The sequence below is a fragment of the Dasypus novemcinctus genome, chromosome 25 (assembly GCF_030445035.2).
Source record: "Dasypus novemcinctus isolate mDasNov1 chromosome 25, mDasNov1.1.hap2, whole genome shotgun sequence".
Taxonomy (NCBI): Eukaryota; Metazoa; Chordata; class Mammalia; order Cingulata; family Dasypodidae; genus Dasypus; species Dasypus novemcinctus.
In genome coordinates, this window is record NC_080697.1 from 48620539 (window position 1) to 48640024 (window position 19486).

General features: G+C 40.2%; 1 protein-coding gene and 1 pseudogene across 6 annotated transcripts in view; both read left to right on the plus strand.

Annotated features, from left to right (window-relative positions):
- Window positions 1-19486, plus strand: part of DLGAP2 (DLG associated protein 2) — a 1108217-nt gene that overhangs the window by 730163 nt on the left and 358568 nt on the right. The window lies entirely within an intron of this gene.
- Window positions 2658-19014, plus strand: LOC139437588 (E3 ubiquitin-protein ligase RNF13-like; annotated as a pseudogene).

The following is a 19486-nucleotide window of genomic DNA, read 5'->3' on the forward strand; positions in this document are numbered from 1 at the left end:
TACTGAGAGTGAATTTTTATCTGTGGGAGGTAGTCTGCAAACAGGGAATATGACATATGTTTAAAAAAATAAAATTTGTTGTAGCTTTTTGAGTATCTGTACCTACTTCCATTTGAAAGTAAGAAAGTCTATGCTGATGAGAAACCAAATCTCTTGGAAAAAGACACACCTTTGCCAAGTATGGACAATACTAACATAGCCCCACTAAGGGAAGGTTGACTCAAGGGAATCTAGAGTAATGAAAGCAGTGTGATACAAAGCTAAAATGGCTTACATACTTCTGGAAATTTCCACACATCAGATGTGCCCACTACCTTCTCAGGGGTGAACTCAAAGCACCTGAAGTTCATTTCTTCAAGGCTTTCAGCCTGGCAGGGAAGAAAGCATCAGCTGTTCAGAGAGTCAGGCATGGTGACTCATCTGTGGAGACCAAAGCTGGGGATCAGGTGGGACTTGTGTATCAGCAGCAAGGTTACTGCCCCCTGCCCCATGGAGAGGCATCTCCCCCCAGAGGCAGACAATTGAGATATTATTCCATTTATGAAGGTGTATTTTTATCAATGTATGATAGTATTTCATCAGCGAGAGGGCTACCCCCTCACTTTCTTTATCCAAATCTTACCCTGGAAAATCTAACTCCCATAACAACACTTAATGAAGTCCTTCCAGCTCCATTCAGCCCAATAACCACTCACTTCTGAATTGCTGCCACTCACTGGATATCCCATTAATTAGGAGCTTAATCACACTCTACTCTGTGACCTCTCCAATGTCATAGAGTTTCATATGTCATCTGTCCACAGACAGATTATAAATCCTTACAGGAAGGGTCAGTTTCAATATGTTGAATCTTCCATATTGCTAGCCTGGATGATAATATGTATAAAATAGATTCTCAAAAAATATTTTACACAACACCATAAATCACTGTATAAAAGGCATGAGTGTAAAGGGCATTCTTTGTTTAAAAAAAAAAGTCATTTCAAAATGAATGCCAGTTATTTCTCAGTATTACAATCCAATATATCACAAAATGCAACCTGAGATTTAAGAAGAGGGCTGGGAACATTTACAAAGTATTGCTTTGACTCAAGAGGTGGTCACTTATTCAGTATTATATAAGTAACCTCTGTCACTTCATTGATAACCCTCTCATTAATCTCTGACACCAGTACATTTTCTATTTAACTCCCCAAATGCATTGTATTAAATGTAGATATTTAAGGACAAGCAATGCTGTACCTTTCCTTATTTTGAGGAAGACTTTTGTTCTTGGGCCAGTACATATTTGGCCCTCTTTTTCAGACGATGAGACAAAAGGTTACAAGAATCATCTTGAAACCAGTAGGAATTTTGAATTTATTTGGTCTAATTGGACTTACCAAAGAATATTTGGGAAGGATTTGTTCTTACTGTGCTTTATTGTATCTCTGAAAATTAAAAAATAATCTCATCATATAGCTATGTGGCACAGAGTGTATTTGCATTTATTTAGGAGTTGACACATGAACTCTAATTTCATTTCTGACTTGTTATTCTGTAATTATTCACAATGTTTAGTTTTATTTTGTTTTACCAAGGCTTTATAGTATGAAGATGATGACTGGATTGTCAGAATCATTGCCAAATACTTTGTTATCTAATTTAATAACTCAATAATCTGAATAGGTTTAAGGGCTGATACTACTTTCAGCTACAATTGGTGGGATGCTTCCAGGGTGGCATGCCCTAAGCCTGAGGGCTTTATTTTCTGATTTGTTTATTTTCTGAATGGAAACCTGAAGCTCAGTGTGACCAAGGGCATTTCTTCACCTCTGTGGCTGCGATGAAAAGCAACTGCTAAGGTGCCTTTCACCTCTAACCATCTGTAACTCTGTTGAAGCGTGGTTCTTCAAGTCACTTCGCCACAATATCAGAATTGAGCTCAGACCTCCCAAACTCTGTCCCAATATTTTTCAAATAATGGACATCAAGCATACAGGCCACCTGAATACACACCAAGAGTGGAGGCAACCGGGAGTGCTGGTGAGGAAGCCGCGAAGGTGGCTGAGCGGGCGCGGCTGCGCGCTGCAGCTCTAAGAAGGCGGCCTTGACGTGACTGACGTGACTGACGTGACTTCTCCCCTCCCTTCTTCAACCAGCGTCTAGAGCGGCGCTTCCTTGCGCAGCATCGGCCTGTGAAGCCGTGTGGAGAGCGGAGCCTCTCTTGAAAAGGCCTTGGGCCGCGTGGGCTTCTCTGTCCTGAGTCAGTTTGCTGGCACCACGAGATGAACCTGAAGCGGCGCCGCTCCGGGCCGCCTCGGAGCCCGGCTCCGACCGCGTGGAAGATGGCGGCCGTGAAGGCCGAGGCGCTCTCCCCGCTAGAACCCGCTCTCACGGCCGCGTGAGCCGTGCACGGGCTGAGAAGAGGCAGGGCGGGGGTGGATGTGGCGGGGAGAAGACGCAGTGGTTCCCGCGGCTGCCACAGACTCGCTCTCAGAAAAATCTCAAGGAGAAACGTAGTCCGTTGATGAGGCTCCTTTGCTTAACCACTAGAACTTCACCTGTCAGTGAAAGCAAAGGAAATGGCTGAAAAGCAAATGATGCAGGCAATTCATGACCCCTTTTGGAGACACTGATTTAGAAGAATGGGTACTGGTTTGGTTTTTTATCATAAGATGGAATTAAAATATTGCCTCAAGCTCCCGCGTCTTTCAGGCGACTGCTACCGCGTCCTCTGTGGAGGTGCGTCTGCCCGACTTCTGGCACTTTCGAGGCCTGAAGCGCCGGCTCTAGCCAGGCCACTGACGGACCCCCGTGGTCAACCATCCGCAGGTCTTCACGTGCCAAACAAAGCACCTGCCCGCCAGAACAGGGCTGCTCCACGGTGTTGCAGGAAGTGTTGTAGAGCTGCCCAGGAGGATGGCTGGATGAGGTGTCACTTCACAGCCTTCATTTTATGGGTAAGAATAACCCGTGAGGCACAGAGTGCAGGTACGGCCTGTCACATCCCGGCGTGGGCTTCCCTCTGGGATAAATAGGCCAAGAACAGCAGGGTTCAGCAGGGAATCATTGCACCGAAAGCCCCTTCCCCAAGGCAGACACAAGCAAAGGCCAATCGCCGTGGTGGGAAATGGCACTTTTTACGTCCATCTCTTCCCCATCGTCTCCCCACAAGACCATATGACGTCAGTTATGTTAGTGAGTTTTCATACAATACTGCCTTTTAATCTTTTTTGCTTTTGTGGTATCAAAAGACTCCGTATTAAATGAAGAGCCTGAGGATTAACATTGATATGTGACTGAATGTAAAACCTGTAGCCTTTGCCCTCGCAGCTGAGGTAGGTCTGGCCTGTTTGTTTTGTTCAGAGTGAAATGGCCAGGAGATATTTCTAGCCGAGTTCCTGCAGGCCTTTGCGTAAGCACCGCCTGCTCACTCAGAGCCTGTGTCGGTTGCACGTCCTCCAGCTTTGCCCAGTTGCCAGCCTCGCTGGATGCCCTGCCCTGGGGCCTGGTTTGTCCATCTCAGCGTTTTATCTGAGTCAGTTTCCTGGGCCCTTATACTCACTCCTCTTAAATCCATTTATTCTGGGCGGACTCACTCATGCTAACTGTTCTCAGCATCCAGTTTTGTGCCTCACCAATCTTAGTTCTCCATTTAACCTGTTTCAAGACTTCTGGTTCCTTTTCAGGACATGGTACCTGTGCCAGGTGCCCAGAAAGTCTTACCTGCCAGGCCTGACTCATAGATAGGTCACAGCAGAGGGGTGGGTTTGTATTCCTCTGTGCTTTCTTTACCTCATTTTTTTGAAAGTTCCATATCTTCCTTCCACTCCATTTCCAATCTCACTTTTTAATTCTTTCTTCTCTTAGCTTCTCCCATTTTCTCTATTTTCCCAGGTCACTTTGAATTCTGATTCTTTTCTCCAAGGAGTCAGCCATCCCATTCAGCCTGGTGCTGGCAGTCAGTTTAACAATCACACTCTGACCTTCAACATCTAAGGCATTTTAAAAATTCAATATTGTCTAGTTCAGGGTTATCCCACTAGGACACACCAAAGCATATGTTCTCCTGAGTTTGAGCTATGGATAACTATTCTTTTTTAATTAAAATGAAAAGGCCTCATTTTAGCTATGGACATTGAGCTATGGATAACTATTCTTTTTTTAATTAAAAATGAAAAAAAAAATCAATTTCTTTCCTAAAAAGATTTAGTTGGTTTCTATGACTACAAGACCGTGAAATGTGACATTTAATTTATGAGATAAGGGCCATTATTATCTGACCCCTACCTAGATTACTACAGTTTAGGCATACTATGTTACTTACCTGCCATCAACCTGAATCATGTGACTTACAGCCTAGGGTCTTTGCACAATCTGTAGCTAACATTTATTATATATATATATGTGTGTGTGTATATGTATGTATATATGTATGTATAATGTATTATTAAAGGAAGTGCGCTCCCTTCCCATGCCTCACTGCTAGGTGAAGTCCTGAACTCCCTGCCTTCTCTGAACTTGTAGGGAGCACAGCTCAATCCTGGCATTTATACCCTACGGTGTAATTGTGGTTTACATATTCTGCTCACCCCACCAGTGTGTGAGCTCCTTGGGGGCAGACACTATGTCTCTAGTTTCATTCTCTTTTATATCCCTGGCCTTGCCAAGCAGTTGGTTCCTAGTAGCAGGTCCGTAAATATTTTTAATGAACATGTACAAAAGTCTGTAAAAAGAGTTATGAAATGTATGAAAGAATCTCTCATGGCATTTCAGACTACAGAACATTCTGCAAATACCGTTAACATGAGCGTCTGTAATGCAAATGCTGAGCTTTTGGCACAGCCTCCATGCTTTCAGCGTTGTTGTACACTTCATTGCAAATTAGTTGCACCTGGTTAATGGTAACAGCCGTTCCTTCAGAAATTATGAAATGAAATTGTAAGTTTCCTCAGAAACATTTCAATTACCATTGCCGAGTTGAACTAAGCAGTCTTCTTTGGAAAAACACAACTTAGTGCAGAAACCTTATCCATATAGTTGAAAAGATAATCTACTGCACAAAAGACATGGTATAAACAAGGTCCTCCTCTGAGATGGTGAGATCTTTTTCATTTCACTTGATTACAAAGTGACATGAATTAAAAGTGCTTTATGAAAGATCAACATGAATACGCAACCAGTCATTATGTTTGATTCAGTTCAGTCACTTGAGGTGGTTCTATTCTAGCTTTTTGTGCCCTTGAGCTACTTTTGAAACTTCTTGGGCTGCCCATTCTTCTAAACAGGTAAGTATTGCCAAATAAATGGGACAAATGGATAGCTATTTGGAAAAAAATGAAATTGGATTCTTAACTAACATTTTATCTTAGAATAAATCACAGAGGGACTAAAAATTTAAACTTATGAAAATAAAATGAGTTATGAAAGAAAATTTGGGTGTCCGTTTATATCATCTTAGAATAGATTAGGATATTTTAAGCATGATTCCAAATAGAGATCACATAAAGGATAAAGTTATTCTATTTTATGTCATACCATGCTGCCCTAAGGAAACTCTTTTTGATAAAATTAGAATTAAAGGAAAATTAAAAATAAAAGAATCCCTAGAAGATGTTGAGAAAGAGTTAATATTCTTAACATATGAAAAGCTTCATAAAATACTGTGGATAAAAAAAAGACAATGAACAAAAACAGTTCACAAAGATACAAAACATACACATGGTGAGAAGTCATTCAAAAAGATGTTCAGCATCACAACTAAGTGCATATGCACAAATTAAAACAAGATATCAATTACCTATCAAATTGGGAAAGATTAATAACAGCCAATGTTAGCAAACATATGGTTGAATGGGCTCTTATTTTGGTTTGATAGTATATATGTATATCTTTAAACATTTCAGCAGATCAGTTTGGCAATTTAAAATTCCTTAAGCTGGGAATTCCACTTCTACCAATTTATGTTAAGGCAATGTAAACTGTAAATTTCTTGTTCACTTATGAATTCCTACCACCTAGAACAATAAGCTATAAACAGAAAGCTCTCAATGTATAGTTAAGTATTAAAAAATAAAAAATAGACATAGATGTATGTCCAGAAATATGTGTAGTTTACTTTTATGATAGCAAGAAATCGAAAGCCATACTGGATATTCCATCAAAGATATCTGGTTAAATAAATTTAAGTGCATACAAGTAATATAATAAAATTCTGGAGAGGACATATATGTATGAACTGTTGTGTGTATGTAGGTGTGTATTTGGAGAGAGAGAAAGAGAATCCCCAATTGATAAGAAATTATATATAGGAAATTATGTTAAGTAAATAGACAAGAATATAGCTGTAGTGTAATCTTTTATAATGTGAATCTATGCATCTCTATATACATAAAAAATACTTAAAAGGATAGTAATCAAAACATGAACAGTGCTATACCTGTGTTATGAGATTGTGATGATCATGATCTTCACCTATTTTAGGAATTTTAGAATTATTTTTATCACATGTATTCATTAATTTTATAACCAGAAAAATAAACTTTTTAAAAAAATATAATGAGATGCTTTCCAAATAGTTTCAGGGTTTAGGGATTAAAATCGCTAAAATTCTCAAATACGGGAAAGGTATTTAAAAACAATTGCCATGCCTACCTACTTTGTGCTAGAAGCTATAAAATAGAAAAAGACAAAACATTTTCTTACCCAGAAGGATAAATTGATAAAAATCTCAAACTCTTACACAGAAAATTCTGTAGACTAGTATCCAATATATATGCCCTGCATTTTCCTGATGCGAAAACCAAGATATGGGGAAGGTAATTGACTGACTCCAAGCAAGAATTTAGTGATAAGATAAAGTTCGTGATAATGACCACAACCCAGTCTGAGAAGACTGGCTCTCCTGCTTTGTCTTATTTTTAAGGATGCACAGTGGCTATTTACATTATGACTAAGCCTCAATTATTTTTAATGCCTTGTGGTGATCATAGCCTCCTTTTGGCTGGTATTACTGGCTGGATTCTGCCTTCCTCAGATAGCTTTCAGATTCTGTTACTTACAGGACACTGACAATTCCTGAGTAGTTGAGTGGCCACATCAAAGCCCTTATTAACGTTATAGTAATAGGAAGTTTGAATTAAATCCTGGTCAGATGACCACTGGCAGTTCCCAGCAAGCATTTTCCAGCTGAGTAAACTAATAAATCTATTTACTCTTCATGGATGACAGAGCCCATCAGCCGCTGATGGCTTTGGCAATAGTTTCTGATAGACAGAAGGTCATTTAGCTTTCACTCTCTTCGCGAGTAATGTGTTCAATAAAGGGAGACTTATGCAAACATATCTTGAGATTCAGTGTCTATAGTTAGTGATAAAATAAGTAACCCTAGGTATAAAGGTTTTTCATTATTCAGTAGCCCACTCAGATATGGGAAAAGAATATACTCTCATTTAGCTATCAATAAGAGCACTAGATCAGAATTTATTGTTAGCGTTCCAAGTCTGTACTTCTAAAATGATACACATTATGATTATTATGACCAAAGCATTTGTAAAACTCAAGCTGAAGTGGCCTTGGGTATCATTTTGAGAGTCTAAAAATTGGGAAATTAAAGTTGAAAATGATTTGGAGGCAGACCCATGATATATGCTACCTGCCCAGCTTGGTCTTTGAGCCCACAACCGTCCCCATCCTTGTCCCTCCCAGCCATACCCACAGCTTTTACCATATCCTGGGCCACTCTGAAACCAATGGAGAGCCAACCAGCAGTATCCACAGCCCTCACCTTGGGAATCTATGAGATCTTGGTTTGGTTTAGATTTTTTTACCCTTGCATTCAAAAGCATCAGGCCTTCCAGCAGTGGCTTAATATCACACTACCCCCAACATAAAACAATGTCCCCACACAGAGGCCAGACCATCCCCTTCTGCCTCAAGCTTTTGAGACATCAAGATTTTGAGACTCGGGTATGTTTGCCCTTGTCATACATGTTAGCTCTCCTTGTTTATGTCACTTTCCTGGGCGCTGTTCCTATTTTGCACCTCTGCTTTCCAGATTGAGCCTTCTTTGCCGCAATTTTCAAACTGTTTTAGAAGTCATGCCAATTACAGGCTCACTTTGCCTTGGACCCCTGCTTTAACTGGAACTAACACAAAATTGCCATAGCCTTGGCTGGACTGGCATCTTGCTCATGTCCACCCCAGGTGTGACTTGGTGCTGGACTCTAGCCTGCCTCTGGAAGTTTCTGTCAACTTCTGTGCTCTTGTTGCCTGGTACCCAGGACGGCTCTAATGGAACATAGAGGAAAGATGCCTTGGTCCTTGTTACAAGTCCCTGGAATAGTAAACCTGACTATTTTTGTCATGTCTAGTCACCATACCTCTAGCAATACAGAACTTAAAAAGATCTAGAAGTGACCAGGTGGAATGACCAGGACCAGGCACAGACTTCCACCTGAAGTAAATTCAAGTAATTAAAGTAATGAGAAGTCGAGTCTTAATAAAGAAGCTATTAAAACATAAAGTATTGGATTAAGTGAACTAAATTCCAGAACTACAGTCACCTTTCAAAGGAAAGCTTTGGGACGAATAAAAAAAATCTTACTTTCCAAGAGAAATACCAGGGGAAGTGATATTTAGATCTTGTACAACTGCTACAGTCAAATTGAAAATAAGAAAAGATTCAAAGAGGCTTTAGATACATTGATTAGCATCTCCCAGACAGTTTAAGGAAGGTCAGTGGTATATTCTAAAACCCTAGACAAGTCCTGGCTCATGGACCATCTCTTTGTGTGACTCCAGGTTTGAATTCCATTTTGAGCCTGTCCCTTATTGATCCCCTTCCTTGTCTTCTCCTCTGAATCCTTTTGGGATGAGACTTGTGGCTTCAGAATTCTTACTCCAGCATGGACAATTGTCAGTGCAACCCACAGCCTCTCCTCCTGACGCCCTATAGGCTCTCCTTCTCCTGACTCACCATTCTAAGAAAGGGTGATCAAAACTAATGTCAAGAACCTGAGGGCTAAAGTGATCTGGGAAGATTTCAAAAAGGGTAATGAAAATTCAAAACAGAATTATAAAAATAAACAGAAAAGTATTTTTAATATAACTCCAATTTGCCTTAATCCATAAAGCATTTCAGGAAATGCTTTTCATTCTAGAAAGAATACAGATAATTCAAATAGAAAAATTAAAGGATAGATTAAAAAGGATAGAGAGGTAAGACTGAAAGCTAACATATCAATGGGCCATAACATTCTAAATAATTGTAACATCTGGGCAATAAATTTGATTCTAAGCTTCCAGGCTGACAAGGCACAAAACAGGAAAATAGCATTAGTTATGAAATGTTTATGGTCCATTATAATAAAGAGCATAACAATTCTTCAGAAGATATAAAGATTTTCTTGATTCTAAGGTATAAATTTCTTACTCAGAATTCTTACAAGACATTGTACTGTGTTATGAGAAATGTCATTCACAATATACTTAAAATAGATACAGTAGCTGGTTTTATGGACATTCTTGAATCTGATAAGCAAATAATATCCAAGGGCAACTCATTGAAAATATTTTTTGCAGGAGGTTATGTCAATGCAGATAAATCAGGGATAAAAACAACAGTATGTAAATAATTCATCCATTCATTTAAAAAAAGACATCTCCGGAGGTTGACTCTGCATTTGATACTCTACTAGAAATTGAAAATAAATTAAACGCACTCCCCCTCTGGCCAGCCCCACCCTCCTCCTTGTCCAAGAGGAGCCTTGAGTCTTTTGAATATAGACAAATAAAAGGAAAATGCACATATTTCAGGTGAAAGAGAAGCATTGCTGTTGTACTGTGGGGCATGGACAAGAGTTTCCAAACTAGACAGGGGTTTAGGGAAAGCTTCCCAGAAGGAGACATATGATTGTGTTTTAAAGGAAAACCAGGAGATAGCTGGTTAGAAAAAAAAAATGGCAGTGAGAGGAAAGCAGGGATTTCCAGGTAGAGGGAAAAAAAGGGCATGTACTGTCCTAAGCCTCTGTGTTAATGCTTGTTGTTTTAAACAGCAGATAATAAAAGTGTACACAAGGATAAACGGTGATAAGCATAGAGATGTAGATAAGAAGCAGGTAATGAAGGGAGTTTCAGTTTTATCCTGCAAACTATAAGGAGTAGATAATTCTGAAAAGGAAAATGAGAAGGTCTTTGATTTGCATTTTTAATAGACCAATGAAAAAATAACTTGGAAGAAGGTGGCCTAGAAAGGGGCATGAAGTAGTTAAGATATAGTTAAGCAGGAAGCAATGAAAGGGCTTTACAGTTACACTTGATGTCTTTATTTACACACACACTGATCCCTGCTCATCCTGCAATCTCATTAAAACAAGTGAAAGAATAAAAAACAAGAGCAAAAAGAATGTGAGATACTACGATTGCCCACAGAGGGGAAAACAAAATTTTAGAAGGAAACAGATAAGGCATGATGAAATAGAATCTAATTCTCTAGAGGGAAAAGCCATCGGGAAACCACATGATTCACACCAGAGAATGTCCCTTCCTAGAAAGGGTCAGGAATTGAAAACAGTGGATAGCTATGAAGACAGGGATGAAAAGATGGATAGAAAACCAGATGAATATCTGGAAGGTTGTATAAGAAGCAACTGACACCAGAGCCCCAACCTACCTAATGTAGCCAAGTGAAAACTTTTCCCCAGCCTGAAGAGAGCTGTAGGTTATTCTCCAGAGAAACAGAACCAGAGCATCAGGACTCTGGATACAAGTACAGCAGAGGATGAAGCAAACTATTACACTGTAGAGGAGGGAATTAGGAGAAAACTGTATTGTGAACCATGAACACCTTTTCTAGCCCCCATCTCCTCAATTCACAAAAAGAATAACAAGTAGACTTACATCTACCCATCCATAGGTAGCATTTTGAGGGATTTTTCTGGGGGACAACTGACCAACTAAAGAGATACTGAAGAGACACTGACAATTGAATATCTCCCATTGAGTGGAGTTCCCCATTTATAGTGGAAGCATGTGATGTCAATTTAAGACATACTGAATTTCAGTGGTATATCCAAGCAGATTAAGTGGTACATCAAAGCACACATTTGTAAGCAGTTTCATATATAGGTTTTGGAGCTCAGCAGAAATTTCTGAGTTAGAAATATAGATGTGGTGGGCACAAGCATATAAGTAATAACTGAGGTTATAGAGGTGGGTGAAGATGCTTACATACTTGAGAAGAGAGAACTTTTGGTAGAACCAAGGAGAGAGAGGCTAGATTTCTGTGGTTTCAGGAATGTGGGGGCTGTGAAAGACTTGATGCAATGAGTGAAGACTCTTAACACACAGTAAGAGTATATGAAAGAAACAGAGAGTGCTTCCTTGTAATGGGAGAAAACTTGCTCATTTTTATTGGGTAAGGAAAAATAGATTAGACAGGAAAAGATATGGCAGGAGTTGGGATCCAGGTAGAAGGATGAGGGATAGGGGATAAGACTTTCTCCAAGACAGGAAGGAAGGCACAAAATATTGCAAGTTTTCAGTAGCAAATGGGGAGTAAAAGCTCTTGGCCATTGGCTCTAAAATTTTAGTGAAGTAAAAAGATCTATAGAGTAAAGAGAAAAGAAAAAGAAAAAACAACTAAAGAGGAGAGGAGGGAGGCCTAGTAGTGATGGGAAGACAGTGCTGAGGGGACAGCCAAAGATAGTGATCACTGATTCTTAGTGACACTGAATCTTTATGGTAGATTGACTGTTACACTTCCAGGTTCACTTGTCGAGATGTCAGGAAAGTTAAATGATTTCATTTTCCAGGTCTAAGATTTAGCAGAATGGATGCAACAGAAAGTCAGGAATGGGAAGTGGACTTGGCCCAATGGATAGGGCATCCACCTACCACATGGGAGATTGGCAGTTCAAACCCCAGGCCTCCTTGACCCATGTGGAGCTGGCCCATGTGCAGTGCTGATCTGCGCAAGGAGTGTCGTGCCACGCAGGGGTGTCCCCCGCATACAGGAGCCACATGCACAAGGAGTGTACCCCAGAAGGAGAGCCACCCAGTGCAAAACAAAGTGCAGCTTGCCCAAGAATGGCGCCGCACACACGGAGAGCTGACACAACAAGATGACGCAACAAAAAGAAACACAGATTCCAGGTGCCCTTGATAAGGATAGAAGCGGTCACAGAAGAACACACAGCGAATAGACACAGAGAGCAGACAACTGGGGGGGGGGGGGCGGGGAGGAAGGGGAGAGAAATAAATAAATAATAAATCTTTTAAAAAAAGAAAGTCAAGAATGGCTTATCCATCAAAATATTCTTCATGAACATCAGTTTTCTAAACCTTTCTCTAGAAAAGTTTGAGCAACAAAAGAATCTGTAGGTACAACTGATGCAAAGTTTAAGACTGAGTATTCCCCATTGTTGATTAAATGAAGATTAATCTAATGGTTGGCATAATTTTATGAAAATTAGCGAGCCTACCCATAATTGCCAAAAGAATAGCTAATTTACTTTCTACATGGATAGGGACTAAGGGAAAACAGGAAATCAGGGCCTGAACTTTTCTTGTTAAGAAAATATAGACAACTCTGACTAATAAATTAGCAATGAAGATGACAGAGTTCTAGTTTGTACCCACAGAGCATATCCAAATTGATATTACCTGAAAATGCTTCAATGCAGGACTTAAAAGTCAATCACCACATCCATTGATGTAGCTCATTATTGCCCTGTTCTCATTTCCTAAGCTGGTCAAAGCAATACCATGAAGTGGGTTAAACAATGAGAATTCACTCGTGGTTGAGACTGAGAAAATGTCCAAATCAAGGCATCATCAAGGCAATGCCTTCTTCCCAAGACCATGCTGGTGATCCTTGGCTCCTCTGCCACATGGCAAGTCACAGGGCAGTGCTGCTGGTCTCTTCTTTCTCTTCCTGGTTTCACTGATTTCATCTTCTTCCTTCTGGAGCTTTCACTCTCTTTCTGTACAGCCTGTTTATAAAGGACTTTCTGTCTATATATATATTCCATTTATCAAGGACATTCTCTTTCCTCTCTCTATATTCTGTTTATAAAGGACTTTCTCTTTTCTCTCTCTCTCTCTTTCTGCATATATTCTGTTTATAAAGGACTTCAGTAATAGGATTTAGACCCACGCTGATTGAGGTGGGTCACATCTTAACTCATCAAAAGGTCTTCCAATGGGTTTACAACCAGAGAAATGGATTAAATTGAAGAACATGTTTTTCTGGGGTCCATACAGCTTCAAACTACCCGATGACTTTCTGGCTGAAAGGAAATAAATAGTGATCTGACACACTATGGACTATGTAAACCAATTTACTCTGGAATGCTAGCTACCATAAGTAATAATTTTGGTAAAAATCAGATAGATGCTTTTTATCAGATTTCTACAGTAAATACAGAAAATCCTTCCGTCACTTACATAGTATCATGCTGCTCTAGTTTACTTTACCAAACTTTGATACATAATTTTTTTCCTACCCATTCATTAAATTAGTTCTGGTTTTCTTGTTATCCCTTTTGCTGTAATAAGTGAGCCTTTTTTTTGTGTGGATGCTTAAAATGAGACAGATAGCTGTGAACTTTGAATTGCAGTGTTGGTTCCTGGTCCCACTTCTAAAACCTTATTGCTCCTTCTGAGACCTATGCATTCTGCATGGCAATTAGAAAATTATTATTTGTTTGAACTGTGTACTCCTACTTCAGTGTGGGCATCTGGACTCATTATGTAGTGTCCTTTGCTTCCCTTGAGGATTGTATTTCTACCCTATAATTGGAGTTTTGCCCACTTTTCACCTCCTTTCAGTCACCAGACTTTGCATTTCAATGTTTTTTTTGATCAGTGTGATGAGCAGGGATGTTTTCCCTTAGGTGAGGGCTCTGCCTCAGAATTCTACAGTTACACTGAAGCTCAAACCTCCTTTTTAAAATCATTTTTCAAATATATCATTTGATACATTGAAGCATAATAAGTACAAAATATTGTGCTACATAATAGAGATGTAAAGAATTATAAGTCAATATCGCTACACTAAAAAAATGATAAAGTGGGAAGGTAATACCTGAATAACACATTTAAATATAAGTAATAAGGTAGTACTATAGCCTTAATAGGATCCAAATGAGAAAGGCTGGCAGAAAGTGCTTTGAGAGTGCAAAGAGAAGAGCAGTTACTCCAAACTGGAATTCTTTCAAGCAACTCTCACAGATAAATTTAAACTAGACCCCCCAAAATGAGTTGAACTCACATAAGTCAGGAAAAAGGGAGAAGATATTCCAAGAATAGGAAGAACCTTTAGAGGCAGGAAAGCTTGGGGATAGTGAGAAGACCAGTGGGCCAGGTTAGAGGAGTCATGTTGGAGAACTGGGAGAGATTAATTTCGAAGTGCCCAACAGGGCCACATTGTACAGGACTTTGAATCCAAGGCTAAGAATTCCCAGTGTCAAATTTAGACAATGGGAATTTGAGCAAGAAAATGAATGACCTGCTAAAAGTGTTTTGTTGCATGATATGGGACACAGTATGGATTGGAAGTAGAATGAGTTTGGAGACAAGAGGACTGATTTGGATGCCATTTTCAGCAATGTGTAGAAATATGTGTCTAAGCCAGAATTCCAAAAGTGGGAATATAAATAAAGATGTTGTAAAGATGTAATTAACAGGGAAGCAGACTTGGCCCAGTGGTTAGGGCGTCCTTCTACCACATGGGAGGTCCATGGTTCAAACCCCGGGCCTCCTTGACCTGTGTGGAGCTGGCCCATGCTCAGTGCTGATGCGTGCAAGTAGTGCCCTGACACGCAGGGGTGTCCCCCGTGTAGGGGAGCCCCAGGCGCAAGGAGTGCGCCCTGTAAGGAGAGCCGCCCAGCGCGAAAGAAAGTGCAGCCTGCCCAAGAATGGCGCCACACACAGAGAGAGCTGACGCAACAAGATGACGCAACAAAAAGAAACACAGATTCCAGTGCTACTGACAACAACAGAAGCAGACAAAGAAGAATGCGCAGCAAATAGACACAGAGAACAGACAATCGGGGTGGGGGGGAAGAGGAGAGAAATAATTTTTTTTTTAAAAAGATGTAATTAACAATGCTAAAGAAAACCCAGGACAATAAAGGAAAAAGAAAATAAGGTAGTCGAGGTTTTGACCCTTGGTAATCAGCATATTGTTGATATTCTTGTGGCCAGAACTTGACTAATTAGCAGTCAGGGTTTAAAGCACCATAACTCTATTCCTGTTGGCAAGTCCAGAAAGGGACTGGTGAGAAGCTACTAGAGGAAGGAACATAATGAGTTCATGAAAAAGTTTTGCGGGGAAACTGGGTCTGGGTATATTGTGTTCATTTTACTCCCTTATTTGAGGAGGCAACTTTACTGTGAAGAATTTTTTTTTTTAGACTTAAATAAAAATGCTTTGTCAAGATATTGAAAATGATCTTATTGGAAGTAGTGTTTTCATGAAAACGATAGTATAGCTATATTGATACATCATCAAGTTGTTTCATGCCTGTCCATCCCTGCCTTCTCCTGATTTGTGCATCCACCTTGGAGGGGATACATGGTAAACCTAGGTATTTCGTTTTTTTTTTTTTGAAAAATGGCTGAATAATTATTCCAATGCAGTAAAAACTTTCAGAAACAACTTAGGTTTTGGAATTGAGAATGTGAATAGTTTTTGCAAATAATCTTTTTGAACCTTCTAAGTTTACAGAGCAGGAAAACTGAACACAGTGGGCAAGGCAGGAACCCAAAGCTTCCGATCTCCCAGACGAGGAGTTTCCCACCACTCTTAGAGCACCTGGATTAATGGTGAGGCAGTCTTCAAGAGGGGAAGAAGATTAATATTTTTTCATATTCTAGACCCTGGATTAGATTTTTATAGATAGAGTCTATAGTGGTTGCCTATTACCTCTATCCTTAGGAGGGAGATTTCACCATCTTCTAGTAGGCTCTCGCACTCAGGAAAGCATTTGGCTCAAGTCAGCCTCATTTTATAATGGGAGTCCAAACTCAGTCTGCTGATTCTATCATTGTACAGTCCTTCTTCTTAAGTGTCATTATCCTGCTGTGCTTTATTGCCACGTGTAAGGATGCAATTGAGTGAAAGCAAATAAACCTTGTCTGAAATTGCCTAAAATAGACTGGTTATTTTCATATTAACTTTGAATTTTAATTGTGACCTTACATAGTGTGGAAACCAATTGAGAGTAACGCAGGCCTGCTAATGAACTGTTAAGTTTTCTCTGCATCTCTGGAGATTTAGCAAAGTCACTTGGTCAGCACTTCCCCATTTTAGCAGACATGCTGAACTTGGGCTAGATAATTGTACAGCAGGAGCGCCTGGTGCTTTTGTGCTCTTTATTTTGGGTAATTGCTGTTCAGTGCTACTGGGCATCTGTGATATGACTTTGCCAAAATGTACATATATATATGTGTGTGTGTGTGTGTGTGTGTTTTTCTGAATGGGGTGTACCTCTTTGTTAAATGTGACTCTCTTCTCCTATAACTATTCCCCCCAAAAGCAGACAGATTGGTTTTGTCATAAATATGGAACAAAGGCATTTGGACTTACCAGAATTTCATAGTACTCATAGTACCATTGCCATCCAAAATTATTTATTGAGTACTTGCTGGATGCTGAATAGTCTACTTCAGGGTTTCCCAACAGTGGCACTGTTGACATTTTGGACTATGTTCTTTGTTGGGGGGGGATGGTTGTTCCCCTGCATTATGCATTATAAGATAGTTAATGATATCCCTGGACTTTGCCCACAGGAGGTCAGTAACACGTTCTCTCCCCCAGGAAAGGCAATCAAAAATGTCTCCAGGGAAACGGACTTGGCCCAGTGGTTAGGGCATCCATCTGCCACATGGGAGGCCCACAATTTAAACCCCAGGCCTCCTTGACCCGTGTGGAGCTGGCCCATGTGCAGTGCTGATGCGCGCAAGGAGTGCTATGCCACGCAGGGGTGTCCCCCGCGTAGGGGATCCCCACACGCAAGGAGTGTGCCCTGTAAGGAGAGCCACCCAGTGCCAAAGAAAGTGCAGCCTGCCTAAGAATGGCGCCACCCACACGGAGAGCTGACACAACAAGATGACACAACAAAAAGAAACAGATTCCCATGCCGCTGACAACAACAGAAGCAGACAAAGAAACAAGATGCAGCAAATAGACACAAAGAACAGACAACCGGGGTTGTAGGGGGAGAGAAATAAATAAATAAATAAATCTTAAAAAAAAAATGTCTCCAGATATTTCAAATGTCCCCTGGAGGACAAAATCACCCTTGGTAGAACCACTGGTATATATTAGAATCTAGCTAGTTTTCCAGTCCACCATTCCTTTCAGAACTTATAAAGGTTTAGCCCAGGAATCAAACACATCTTTCTTGTGTTCATACAGATTCTGCCTCACTTATCCAACACATTTTCAATATCCGTAAATGCCATTTTCATAGTTATCTCTTCCTTATGACATTCAAGATATGTTCCTTACCTCTTGAGAACTTCTGTTGATTTCCATTTGCCCTCTGGACCATATCTATGTTTTTGTCAGTTAATTAGCCTATCCCAGGCTTTCAGCTTTCATTTTTCAAGAATGTCATTTTCCCTACCCAATCTCTCAGCCAATCTGGGAGAATATAATATAATAAATAAGGGGGTGGGTCACTTCTGACATCTAGTCATGGAGTCCTAGTTGGGGCTTCTCCCATTGTAATGCTAAGAAGTACTAGCCTAACAGTTTGATATTATTTATGAATTCCAAAAAGAGATATTGACTATGTTTGTAAACTGGTCTGTTCCTCTGGGCATGATAGCCTTTGAATGATTTAAATTCAAAGACTTTACATTTACTTGATTAAATCAAGATTAGGGCTTTGATTCCACCATGTCATCAGGGTGTGCAGGATTGAGTCCCTACCTCCTTGGTGGGCTATATATACAGACACCTAATCAAAGACATAGAAGTAGACACACAGAGAAGATACACAGAGGGAGAGAGACAGCTCCATAGACACAGCAGAGGTCCGGGGAGAGCAATAAGCTATTCACTTGATAGTTTACAGCTGAACTAGTGAAGAGACCAGAGCAGCTGAGCCCAGAAAGAAATGAGCCCCAGGAAGAGAGCCGAGCCTAATGCCAGCCTACAGCTGAGATGGGAAGAAACTGGACCCATGGAGCCTTAAGAGGAAAGAGGAAGTCTGAATCCTTGCAGACATCACCCGCCATCTTGCTTCAACATATGGCAATTAGAATATTTTGTTCTCATTTTACTACTAAGATTTTAAATGCACAGAAAATAGAATACCAAGCAGCCATTGGTCACAGTAGTGATTCTGGTGACCTGTTTATTATGAGATCAATTGATACGTTAAAGAAGATTGACATTTCTATTTCTCTATTGATGAGCATCAGCTAATTCCCTGAAAGATGAATTCACATATGAAAAAGGGGACCACTTTGTCGTAGTGCAAGGATTTAGCTTACTTCTGCACTACTACCCAATTCCCTTCCAGTGAGAATCTCTCTCATCTTGATAATTATCATCATGATCACAAAATTCATCTGGGACAGACGACTAGAGAAAAATGGACTCAGAAAAGACCAATTTAAGAAATAAGCTGAGTCTATTAAAGTGCTCAGAAACATTCCCAGTTCCCATGCTTACTACTACAAGGGTATGCATCCTTGGCTAACTAAGAAAATCTATTGCATCTCTAAGCCAATTAGTGTTCCTTCTCATCAGACTCTGACACACATAGTGGATAAGGGGAGAGTGAAGTTTCAGAACATACCATTTTACTTAGAACTTAAACTTTTATCAGTGCCCAGTCATTCGGGGGTTTGTCAGAATCTCACTTGGATCAGACTGTGACAGACTCCTTGAACATAAGCAAGAGGGGAGGATTAAATGACATGACACATACGGGCAGCACCTGGCATTTCATAAACTTGCAAGGGCCTCGCCATCCTTCAGGTTCCATTCGCCCAGGCCTTTCCCTCCTGCTTTGAACCATCTGCTGCACTTGAGATAATGCTGAATATATGGATACCACAAGCTCACTAAGCTATGTTTTTAACATCATTTAAGTACTTCTAAAGTTATGCTCATGAACTTCCAAAAATCAAATTTATTAAAAGCTCAGCTTGAAGCCCCTATGCTTAAAGATCATTTTCTCCTGGTGGACTCTGTACTCATAACCCATTTGGCACATTTCTCTAATTTGTGCTACATGCACCTGTTTGTCCATGTAAGTATGACACCAGGATGTGGTTGTGTGTACAGCAATAGCGCTGTCTGCTTTCAGTAATATGTTCCTAAAACCTTGAAAGCAACAATGAGGATGCTGCAGGAGATCCAGAAACTATTAGAAAAATGGGCCATGATTCCCGATTACAGCAATATGATATAATTCATTCTGCATGATCTTGTTTCCCTTCTGCGTTAGCACTCTTTCTTTAGTCCTACTACCACCAAGCCTCT